We start from the raw sequence: 13,532 nt of genomic DNA, 5'->3' as shown, positions 1-13,532 counted from the left end.
CCATTGGCATTATGTTGTTCCTCTTTGAGAATTTGAATTTCCTAAGGGCAAATTCTGCATCTTATTGATATCCATAGTCCCAGTACAACTGACAGCTTTGTCTCTCTTGAAGCAGGTACTTGGTGACAGCTGAAATGAACTGAAATAATCTATAAGACTTTGCTAAATCCCAAAGCAGGCATGAGTAATGTTTTGCTAAATAACGTTAAGTACCTTCTACATTATAGTCTTCTAAATTAAGCAAATTAACTAGCTCTTCAGGAATGGCAAAATCAGGAAAAAAGGACAAGAGAAGAATGGACATGCACACATTTTACACCACAACAACACACACAACACACACACACACACACACACACACACAACGAAAGGAATCGACCTTTTGATAACAATAGAATGTTTCTAGTTGTTCCTAATTTCATAGCATTTTTTCCCTAAAAGGTACAATTTAAAGTTCTTTGGGAAATAATATAATTTTTTGATAGATATGTAGCCACGTGTGCAAAGTTGTGCTTCACTTCTACTAAGTGGCTGCTTTCAAGAACAAACCATGAGAAACGCTGGCTGTTAAGGAGAGATAAACTTTGCCACTCCCTATCGTTTAAGCCAGAGGCCTCTTTTGAAACAGTAATCTTCCTTCAGGAGAGTATCTTCTACTGTTTAAATCAGTGTTTCCTAAGTGTGACCCTATTATTACTTGGTTTGCTGGTAAATAGGATGATTCTTGGACTCTTCCTTAGGCCTGGTGAATTGGAATCCTCTGAGGCTGTGCTCAGAAACCTATGTTTGAAAAGCTCTCTCTCAGTGATACTAATGTGAATACTGAGAGCAGCTTTGCTCTAACCTGATGAAATCCCCTCCTCCAACCAGTTTCTCTCTTCTCTGGGGTCTGTACCCTCCAATCTGCTGCAGAGGGTCTCAACTTTAACAACCTAAATGTAGTCTCAAATTACAAACTAAAAGTCGGCTTTCAAATTACTGCAGGCTGCTGTTTTGTTTCCACTGGAATGTTTGAATCCGTGGAGCATGTTAATTCCATCTCCAGATACTGAATAAAATTCTTTCAGAATAACTTTCCACTAACACTGCCTCTGGAACCTGAAACAAACACTACCAACTTGTACCTTATCGCACTCCTAACTCTACCTACATTTTCAGCCTGTATTAGTCCCAAACCGAAGCTGCTAGGCCTCACCATTCTGCTTTCTCTGTTACTCTGAGTCACCAAATTATCCTGACATCATGATACTATTTCTTGCCCACTAACCTCACTGCTAATGTCCACTCCATTGATGTTTTATTCATAGTTCCCTCCAGCTACCTTCCTGCTTTCACAGAAATGATTCTCCCCTCATGACCTCTCTTCTACCACAGCCTACAGGGAATGGAGGCATCTCATTCTACCACATCACACTTCCTACAGATCATGCCAATCTCCCCTCACCTTCTCTCTCCTTTGAGGTTCATGTTATCGGGCTCATGAATATTTTTCTCCTCAAATGCCTTTTGACAATTAAGTGTCTTTATTCATATGAGTCATTCATTTATTCAATAAAGTTTCTTGAGTGTTTAATATGTGCCAGGTGCAGGGAATAAAAAAATGAGTGATAAAGCAATAAAGGAGATAGAATGTAAGTAAATGATCATTTTTTATGATCATTTCATAATAAAACATAATATTAATATATTATATGAAACATTGAATAAATAATTGCATCCATGCATTCAACTAGCACCTTAGAATTCCAAATCTTACCTCCAGTTCGGGTGGCTCTTTTATCTTTATGACAATGACTGCCAACTCTTTTAAAACAGCTAAAATCAAAATTGTCAATATTTTCACCTAAGCTCCTTCTCTTGGCTTCCATTTCTCTCATTATCATCAGCCATGCGTATCACTAAATTAAAAACCATAGCACATGGATAGAAAACTCAAAATGGTTACAGAGGAGAAATAGAATCTATGAGTGAACAGAGCATTGGTAAACAACTGGAAACTGTGGAAACTGATATAAACAGTCTCATTTATAGGAGTCAATCACTGCTTTATTCCTAGCAATTATTATGGCTCAGAAATATAGGCTCAGTATTGCCACAATTTCCAATTTTTAACAAGAACCTGGGAATCCAGATTTTCATGAGCAATTTTCTAATTTTTCTAACATCATGTAGCTAGTTAAGGATCACCAAGATATGCAAAAAGCATTGAATGAAAGTTGTTAGGGAGCAGTATAGATATACCACATTAAAGTATAATTCCACAGATTACTTATTAGTAATAAAAGGAAAAAAAACATCTTTACAATGAGAAGTCTTGACCAAGTGATCAAACTTAACATCACCAATAACCATAAGAGGAAAAACTATGTGCCCTTGCTACAATTCACTGGAAAGTACACTACAATCCCAAAAAGGTTTAACCTAAATCTAATCATGAGAAAAGAATCAGACAAATCAAAATTGAGGGACATTCTACAAAGCAACTGACCAGAACTCATCACAAATGCAACAAAATGTCACAAACGACTTTCCTTCCTTTATTAATCTAGCAATTCCCTATTCTGCATTCAAAACCTCAGTCAAATATCAACTTGCATGAATTTCACCCTTCATTCTTATAAAAGAATGAAGAAATTCTTCCTGTGTTTCCATCTACATGTCTATTGTACTCTGGTCTCTATTGTGTCTCTGTCTGCCCCTTCAAATTGTTCCCTGAGAGCAGAAACCCAGGTCTAGAATGATGGCCAGTGCTTGGGAAACAAATAAATATTCGATGAGTTGATTGACTTTTTAAAATTGTTTTATTCTGCCTGTTTCCATTTCAATATTCTCTCTGAAAAAGTTTACCTGTTCAGATAAGGTCAAAAATGGGCGCCCTGTGAGAGGTAACTAAGCATTAGAGGGAAGGTAACAGAAAACAAATTGACACTGTGTTGTGGAGAATTACTCAAAAGCAATGTGTTGTGGAGAATTACTCAAAAGCAAAGTTAAGTTTCTGGGCCTTAGTTGAGGAGAAAATAAAGGCCAAAGACAAGCCTTCAAAGCATGACAGAAGAGTTTTGCTGCTGCAAGGTGTTAAAGACTTAACTTCTCTGCTTCCAAATGTCTGTACTCTCAAGATCATCTTCTGTTTCTTGCGAAATTCTAACCGTATCACCATGCCCTTTTCCATGGAAGGTTCTGTTTCCTTTAACTCCATGCCTGCTTTCAATTAAGATCAAATGGAATTCAACATTGAGCGGAGCTATGACTCTTTCTCAAGTTAATGTTAATTATAACTCTGGTGGAAATGTTGCAGCTTGCTCTTAGCCTATCTGATTTTATGAACAGACAGGGGCAAAGCTTCCAGGAGACTAAGTATTCTGCCTCTATTATTATCCTGGTTGCCTGTAATAACACATAAGAATTTTAACTTCCAGAAAATATTCATGTAAGTTTGTCTTATATTTTAACCCACTCTGCCACTGTGCCTGGCCTTTCGCTCTTCTAAGTGGCCCTGAGGAAGGTGCTGATAGCACCAAAGGGAACGTGATCCTTCCAGCTGTATGGCTCCTGCTCTGGATAGGCCCTTCTAGACTTTGTGCTGAAGTGAACTAAACTGAGTTCCAGGCAAAAGAATAGTGTCTACCCCCTCCCCCAGCTCTTGCCAACAAACAATCAAAGAAATCTTGAATGAAGAAGACACTAATAATAAAATTGTCTTTTAATTTATTTTTGCTATATGCTTTAGTTGAAAGAATCTCAGATACTTTGACCTTACATATTTAATGTGCAATTTGCTACCTCAAAAATATGATATGCAAATAATTTATTATAATGTAAAAGGAGAACAACCATCTCTGAACCAAAGTGTTCAGAATAATACATGAAACCCTAAGTAACGGTCAATGACACACCTCAGAGGCGGGTACATATCACAAGAGTCAACGTACCTATCATTTCCCTAAACTAAAGTTTACGAAGTGGTGGGTGACTTATAGTTAGGTTTGCCAGATAAAATACAGATAAACAGATAAATTCAAATTTAATTAGACGTCCCCTATTTTGGTTTACTAGACCTAGCAACCCAACTCCTAGGCTGGTTTTATTTAGTAAATATACTGTTTTAAAAAATCCAGACATAATTTTTTTTTTTAATAGAAAGATCTGGCAACATAAGGCACACAGGCTTGCAATGCATCAGCCATAGCTGTGCATATATGTCCCATTTTGAAAATGACTATTTGCTCTCTAGTTCAATGTAGTTACCTCCTACCCGCTTCCTGATTCCTGAACCCTGCAGGCATGAAGTTTTAACCTTCGTCTGACCCACTCTTTATGTTTACAAACTATGTAGTTGCATATATCCACCAGCTGTGGCATCTGCACCTTGACCATACCTAAATTCCAGTTGAGAAGCACGTAATTTTATTAGAATGGTGCACATTTACACTTACTATACGTTGGTGTATCATATCATATATGTTTCAAAAATACAAATTATTTTTCAAATACTCTATTATTTGTTCTCCAGCTCATCAGTTAGTTTAGCCTCAGTCCTAAGTATTTTAGGTAAGACTTTTTGCCATAGTGGAAAAAGTAGTGGATTTTCAAAAAAGAAGGGTGAGTATTTCAGTCCCTGCTCAATACCTAAAATAATCATGTGACTTGGAAAATTATTTAATCTTGACATCAGTTTTTCCATCTTAAAAATATATAGGTTTGACAAAACTGTTATGGCTGATGATTCTATGAAGTTAGTTCATAGTCAAGGTTTTTTGAAACTCTAGAAACAGGACATCAACTGTTGAGGCAGACAGTTAAGTAACTTTCCCGTATTACTGCAAAGCTTTATGACATTGGAAAACATTTATCTATTGTCAGGTTTGCATAGCATCACAGCAGATTGCTAGGAGACAGTAAATGTTTTTACAAGCAAAAAAGACTTCACTTTTTCCTACTCTTATCTACTGCAAAAAAAAGTTTACACAGCTACTGGTCCAAACATACTCCTTTAATTGACTCAGAACAATAGATAAACCTTTTAAAGATCGAAGTTAAAGAAAAGGGAAAATCTGCTTATTATCATTTTATTCCCTTAGCAGCTCAATAAAAGGAGGGAAAGTGTCTGTATAGACAAATCTCAAAATAATGAGCTTGAATCCCACAAAGAGCTTTGGTTGATTTAGATCTACCAAACGCAGTGGGCTTTAAAAAGCAGGGAGGCGAAACCATCTTTCAGGTTGCAGAGACAAGACCACACCTGAATACACCCACTCTCTCTGAAAGAATTAAGCACCTACCTCATTATAAATACTTCCCTTTATGCAAACCAACCAGGTTGCCTCAGACTTAAATGAATACAATTAACACTTTCTCATTAGATGCACATATCTCCCCCGACAGCTTTTTTCTAGTTTCCGTAATCATAGATCATTGCTTCTCAAAGAGGCCATCAATAATCCTACTCTCATTCTCACAATTAACTTCCAAATTTAAATGATCCTGTTGTAAAAACTAAAGAATGAGCCAGACAAATGGTACCCTGGAGAGAGAATTGGTGAGCTATGAGATTAGGGAAATCCTTCTAAAGTTTATTAAATTACTATCTTAAAAAAAAAAAAAAAGATAATAATCCATTGTCATACTCACTAATTATATAGAATTAAAGTAAATCAAAGTAAAGTAAAATGGAAGAGGACACTAGAAGATATTAAAATTTACAAAAAAAATCAAGATTTTGCAATGACTCGATTTATTCTGCCTATTATTTAGTTTAAAAAATGTAGCAGAAAACATAAACTATCCAATTGTTAGGTCCTTAGTATAGATTATATGTGCAACATTACATATTACCCATGTCTCTAAGAAGTTGCATAGAAAAGATTATTATGATACTATTTTGCAATTAATAAAAGAAAGGCATTACTATAGGCATGCTACTACAAATGATATAAAATTTTTCCAAAAGGAACATTCTAAATGTAACCTCAAACTACCTCATCTCTATTTAATAAGTGTTTGACCAGTCAATGATGAAATATAATAAGCAAATAAAAAATGTATCAGCTCCATAGAATAAAGATGCCATGTCAATAAACTGTCATTTCATGGTTAGTGTATAAATAAGTCAGTACATTTTGACAATACTTTATATCATATTTATATATCTAAAATAGGCCCATAAATACCTTACAAAGATAAGAAAAATACCTATTAATAAAGGTTAGAAAAAAATTGGAGCAGATTAGAGCAACCCAGTTAAGAGGATATTTTAACAAGGAAGCCTGAAGCTTTTTTATGCTGAGGCTCTATACTGCCATATATGTAATGGCAGTATAGAGCCTCAGCATAAAAAAGGCAGTACTAAAGAAAATAGCTTCATGTAATGCTTAACAAAGAAACTTTCTGACTCTTTTTTTCTGAAAAAAAAAAAAGAAAAGAATTGTGGTTCTTTTGTGATTAAATATATACAATTACATATATAAAACAAACCTCTTAGAACAGCTTGGCAAAAAAATTAAAAACTACTACCAGTAGCTATTACAATTTTGGTTTGTGGAAGGACATGGCAGGAGGAAAAAGGCAGATAAGAAAATTCTTTTTCTATGAATATCTCTCTCATGAAAGCACAAAAAAATGTTCTACATTATATGGAAATAATATTGTCTTTTGGACTATCTAACTAGTCATTTGAATTCTTGGCATTTTAAAATTTAATGGAGAAAATAATTGGAGTTGAGACAACAGTATAACTCATGTTTAGTTTCATAAGTAGATGATAGATTAGATAGACAAATAATGATTAGAGAGATGATTATAAACATATATGTGTGTGTATATATATATATATTGATTAATATACATACATTATAGCTAAAAAAAGAAAAAGTATAGGCATATCAAAGGAACATGGGAGCCAACTAGAAAGCTCTCTCACTGACCAAAATTGGAACAATTTGAACAACAAAATAAATACTGTACTATGAGACTATAATCCAAAATAAATATACATAAATATACAAGAGCTCATACTGACATAAACAAATAATTGAACGGATAAATAATTGAATGGATAAATAAATAAAAGAGTGGACAAATCTTCCTTATAGAAGAATTACAAATGCATAATATATGTAAATATTCTCTTCCAGGAGTTGGAGGTTAATCCTCTCTTTCCTTGAGAGTGGGCTGGATTTAATGATTCATCTCCAAAGAATAGAGAGTGGAAAGGGAAATATGGTAACTTTACATTGGAGAGAACTGGCAGACACTATGTTAACTGTGTGATCAAGATTAAAAACACTCATTATATATTATGCTAGTAGTGTACACTCCCTGATATAACGTGATTATTGCTACATGAGAAACATTCTTGTCCTTAGGAAACGTACACTGATAATCCAGTGGTAAAGGGTCATGATGTTAACTTACTGATACGAGGCCAGAAAAAAATACACACACACAAACACACCACATGTATGTGTTTGTGGGTATACATAAACACAGAGAAAATGTTAAAGGAAACAAGACAAATGTTAACAGTTGGTGAATTAGAATAAGAGGTCTATCGAATTCATTGTTCTATGCTCACAACTTTTCTGAAGTTATTTCAAAATAAAAAGTTAAAATTTTAAAGTAACACTTTTCTTATTACAATATCAATATATGGTCATTGTAAAATAATTTTTGAGGAAAAATAAAATTTAAAAAGATTAATATCAATAGATTATGAACAGTTCGTTCTTTTCAAATGCATTTTTACTCTTTAAAGGAAACAGACTGATTTTTAACCTGCTTTTTTTCCTTAGTATATTGCCAACATTTTGTAATATTATTATAGTTATATCATTTTAATAGCTGAATGGAATTTCATTGTAGGCTTATTTAACCAATTTGCTAATGCTACTTATTCAAGTTATTGACATTTCAGTATAATAACTAACACTGACAATCTTGTCCCATGATTTAATTTTCTGAATATAATTTTCTACCAGCTAACAATTTTTGTTAAATAATAATAATAACTATTATTATTGTTGTCATACATTCATAGAAATAAATCCAACAAAACCTAGGGAATCCGCAGACTCCAACATCTTAATTCCACTGGGTGGAGGCCATGAGCACAAATATATTGTTTTTAGTTTTGGTAGTTCCATTATAACTTTAAATCATAGAGCCATGTTTCTTTATCTATTTACTCCCAGCTACAAAAGGTTAGTGCACTTAAATCACCTTTCTTTTCCTTCTCTACTTTCAAAATTATATAGTCATCTTGGGTTTATTATCTTTAGTATGCACCATATGCCAGCACTACATAAAGAAAGGAAGAGTGTCAGAGGAGGAATAAATGATACTAAAATAAAATATTTGATTTTCTTATTCTTAATTGATCTAATAGTTAACTGTTTGTTCAAAGTAATTATAGCAACAATGTATTGGGTGATTATAGCTTATTGATAAATAAGGTGAATGACATTAATGTTATAAGAGTAGGAGCAGGGAATCGAGAATACTGTTATAAGGTACCTGCACTATCTATGAAGCATCATAGTGTTATTTGAAGATGACTCCTTTTGGTGTAAATGTATATGGCAAACTCTAGGCAGGCACTAAAAATCCTTTTAAAATTTTGATTGATATGCTAAGAGTAGAGACAAAACAAAATCATGTAAAATGCTCAATTAACATCAGAGAAGGCCGAAAAAGAGTGGAAGACAGAAAAGAAACAAAGAACAAATGCCATAAATAGTGAACAGTCACAAGTAAGGCAGATATTTGTTTCTCACATGCTCAAAAACAGAGCCACTATGATGGTGATTGTCATCTCTTCTGTTTGTGTCACGTTAGTCACCAGCTGTCAAGGGTTCTGATACTTAGAAGCTCTCCTTGCTGCTGCTGGTAATCAGAAAAGTGGAAAGAATGCTTTATACAATAAATCCCCCTTTATTCATGATTTCACTTTTCATGGTTTCAGTTATCCACAGTCAACTGCAGTTTAAAAATATTAAATGGAAAATTCCAGAAATAAACAATTTGTAAGTTTTAAATTGCACACCATTCTGCATAGCAAGGTGAAATTTCATGCCATCCTGCTCTGTCCCATCCAGGGCATGAGTCATCCCTTTGTCCAGCATATCCATCCTGTGTATGCTTAGTTTCTTAATAGTCATCTTCATTATCAGATCAACTGCCATAGTATCACAGTGCATGTGTTCAAGTAACCTTTATTATATTTCATAATGGCCCCAAAGCACATGAGGAATGATGCTGGCAATTCGGCAAGCTATGAAGTGCTTCCTAAAGTGAAAATGTATGTATGTATAGCAAAAAACAAAAACAAAAACAAAACAAACAAACAAACAAAAAACAGCAACAACAACAACAAAAAATGCATAGTATAATATATTGGATTTGGTCCTAGGTTTCAAGCATCTACTGGGCATCTTGGAATGTATCCTCCATGGAAAAAGGGAGTCTAATATATTCAGTTGTATATCTTAAAGCAGTGTTCCCATGAGTTCCTAGCATCTGACAGGAGTTTTAGTGAAAAACTCTTTTCAGTTTTTGTTCCTCAGTACTTCTCTCTAGGACAAAATCATGAATCTGTGAAAACTGGGCCAAACAATTGTCTTAATGACAGACACATTGTTTTACTCAGAATCTTTCTCTTCTTGACATAATGTCCTTAAATTAAACTCTATTCATTTAGTCTAAGAAGGTATTATGTGTGCCGTACTTGGTTAGAGGAACTGGTGACCAACAGTGAATAAAACCCGATTCCTGCCCTCAGAAAGTTTACATTCTAATAGAGAACCAAAATAATTAGAATATAGTATAAAAAAGTTATGACAGAGAGAAGAATATGAATATAAAAGCACAGAAGAACTTAATCTAGACCGGAGGGCTATCTAAACGTATCACAACCAGGATAAGTTTTCAAAGATGAGAAAGGGTGTGCTAGGTAAAGAAATGTGTTTCAGATAATGTTGCAGACAATGTAAACAACATATGCAGAAACATGGAGAGCAAGCCTGACATTTTCAGGGCTATTATAGCGTTCTTAGGATAATTTATTTTCCAGAAGTGTCCTTGGTCTTTTGTTCTTTCAACAACGTGACTACTGTGTGGGCCTGTGCTTCAATCCACCAGATGTCCAGGGCATTCTTAAAGCAATGACTAATAGTTAAAGTGCAAAGTGGAATCATGGCTCAGTAAAAATCAATGACATTGTTGAAAAGAGAATACGTAAGGTAAAATAAGAAGGAAGAAGAGAGATAACATCTAACTTCGCTAACCTCCCGAGATGTCAAGAGGTATTGTATTTCGGGTGTTTCATTGTTTCTATATTAACAAATGGTCTGGGGAGATGGTGTACAATTAGTCACACCATGCAGAAGATATTTGCAGTAGCATATTGGTGACCTAAGAGGTGCCAATACATGGCAAATTAAAATATGAGAAAATGAAAACCTTTGTCATCAACTAACTAAAATGACGGGTACTAGCTTTTCTAATATGACCCTATCCAGTGAATTCTCATCATTTGCTGCAAAAACAACTCTAGAAATTATCTGATGAGCTAAAATCCTATATTAGTCTTAATCATTTGAATGACCTAACATACAGGACGTTTGCCAGTAAAAAGAGGGGCATTGTGTTTTTAAAGCCCATACTTTGGTGTCTCATATTTCAGTTTCCACAGAAAACTAGCTAATTTGTCTTTAATTTTCTTTTCACCTTAATACACAGTGTCCTACCTTGAGTTAAGAAATCAGCCAGTTACTTCCAAGTGTGTTAGATGTCAAAAATCTATCAAACTTCGTCTTACAAACAAGTTAAGCAAGTTGCAAAAGCCTGAAATGTCATCCTCCCAATATGTACGCAGAGCAATACATTATAAACTTAACATATCAAGGAAGAGCAGAAAACTAGAGTAATTAGTAATCTAAAGTTCTCTTTGCTATGAGCCTAGATCTCGAAGGAAAAAAAAATTTTAGAGCATGAATGAAAACACGTAAGCTTAACTCCTCGCTTTATCTTCCAATTCTGTAACTTCTTGATCAAGATTACTAAATCAATAAAATGTTTTTGAACTTTTACTTTGATTTCATAACCTTAATATCTATAGCTTTCCATCTTCTCACTTTTCCCCTGGATGCAATTCAGAAGTAGCAGAGGAAAATGTTCTCATCTGTTGCTTAAACCACAACAAGCCCAATTCTCTTTCATGGCATTTCTTTTCTTTTGCATTACGTTCAGGTGGTTTACTACAAAATCATTTCTATCATCAAATTAAAATTTGAACTAAATGAAGGTATTGAGTAGATTTAGTTTTAGATTTGTTTTCAGAAAATTTTGATGTGGAAAAGAATGGAAAATAATACATTGCTCCAGAAATTATTGGTTTATGTTAAGTCTTTTATGTCTGGTGAGAGCCTGTGACCTAAACCTTTGGATTTAGAAACACTTTTTTTTTGGTTTTAGAAAGTTAAAAAAGATCTAAAGTAGTCTCTGAAAAAATAAATAGATAAGAGTATTTAATAAAAATAGATTTCAAAATAGTAGATTGAGCTCTAAAATGCCCTTCTAGATAATAAAATCTGTTCTGAAATCAAAATAACTTTCATAAGACCATTATAACATATACTGGACAAAGTTCAATAAAACAGATTTGATGGACCAGAACTGACTTTGTTATATGTAAATGATATATTACAGGATGCATCACAATTTCAATGAGAAACAAGTGGAAAATTCAAAAAATTGAATTAAACAAAAGCTTCAGTGTCATAGAAGGGGGAGAAGAGACTGTTAATAACTTAAGAGATACAATGAAATGTAACATATGGACTTTGCCATATGCAAACAGATCAATTGTAAATAGACATCTCTGAACTATCAGGAAAATCTGAATATGGACTATTAGTTGATATTAAAAAATTATTACTAATTTTGTTACATGTGATAATAGAGTAGTAATTATTTTTTTTTTAAAGGAAGAGTCTTGTTCAGTTAGAGAAACAGACTAGATTATTTATAGGTGAAATGATCAAATGTCTGGGATTTGTTTTAAAATATTTAAGATTAAAAAACAAAAAAAGAGTGGATGAGAGAGATAATTTTAAAATGACAAAATGATCTTTGATGAAGTACAGGAAATTATTATATTATTTTTGCTACTTTTGCGCACTTTTGAAAATTTCTATAACAAAAAAGTTATTTCAAAAAACATGAATCATTTATGCAAATGAAATCTCATATTATACGGAAAAAGTGGCAGAGCGTTTCTCTGGACAAAGAGAGGGGAGAGAGCTACAAATTGCTCCTAGTTCTTCGCCTTTTCCGAGGAAACCCCCTGAAATGTCTCCATAGAACTTGGTTTGAAAACAGCTGCATCAGGTTCAGTTCCCTAAGTTGACAATAGAGTCTCTCTTAAAAGCACCATCGGTTCAGAGTTAACTATTCCCATGACATAACGTACCTATTAATGGCAATATGCACCATATCCACTTCCCTTCATACCCGCTTCCCATCTCCCCAGATAGGAATCTTCCTTGTATTTACACTGACTTTATCCCTTCCCTTGTTTTGGTGCTGAAATTTGGTAAATATGTTTCTCATCTTTTGATTTGTTTTCCTTATATGCAAAACATTCCACCATAGGACTAACTTGAGTTTTCATATTAATGAAAGACTATTAAATTGAAAGATAAGTAGTGTTGAGAAAATTGGCCAACTGTTCAAAAAAATTTTAATATATGCCTTAACATACTTTCTCCAAAAATATAAAAGCAACAGTCAAATGTAAAATAAAAATAAAAGCATAAAATAAATAGCTAAAATGGAATCATGATTGAATATAAAATCTCTACGTGAAAGATAGAGTTTTATAATTGTAAAAGCGATGATTAAAATTTTTACTATATCAGCAACACATGAATGTTTTAAAGTTTAAAATCACATAAAAAGCTAGAAAAAGAGTCACAGCCAAAAAAGACAAGTGGTTAATCTTTTTATTATAAAAAGAACTCTTAAAAACACTAAGACACAAAAGTGTAAAAGACCAAGGTCACAGCCATTTTACATGAGAAAAATACCATAGGCATATCTATACAAATATAGATATATCATTAATGGTACCTTTAATTAAAGACATGTAAATTAAAATAAAAATGTTTCACGTATAAAAACAGCAATAAAAGTGTATCAAATATAATTCTTATATATTATAAGAAATATAATTTTTAAAAGTTTTTAAACTTTTGACTCTAATTCTTAGAATTTATCCTAAAAAAACGAATCTTAAATTTTGAAAAATGAGGAGGGTTGTTATTAAATGTCCTTGATAATAACAAAAAATGGAAACAAACTAATGTTCAATAATAGAAGAATGATAGATAAATAATAGATCAAATACTCAATGACATTGAAAAAGATTCTGTTAATGCAAAGATGCTTGCATTTTAAGGTTAAGTGTAAAAAAGTGAAAAATAATGATTTTCTTATAAAAACTATCCCTAATATTTTCAAAGTAAAGGCAAATTTAT

Source organism: Pteropus medius, unplaced genomic scaffold (assembly GCF_902729225.1).
Source record: "Pteropus medius unplaced genomic scaffold, Ma_sr-lr_union100, whole genome shotgun sequence".
Classification (NCBI taxonomy): Eukaryota; Metazoa; Chordata; class Mammalia; order Chiroptera; family Pteropodidae; genus Pteropus; species Pteropus medius.
The sequence above is the reverse complement of the archived record's forward strand: the minus strand, read 5'-3'. Positions refer to the sequence as shown.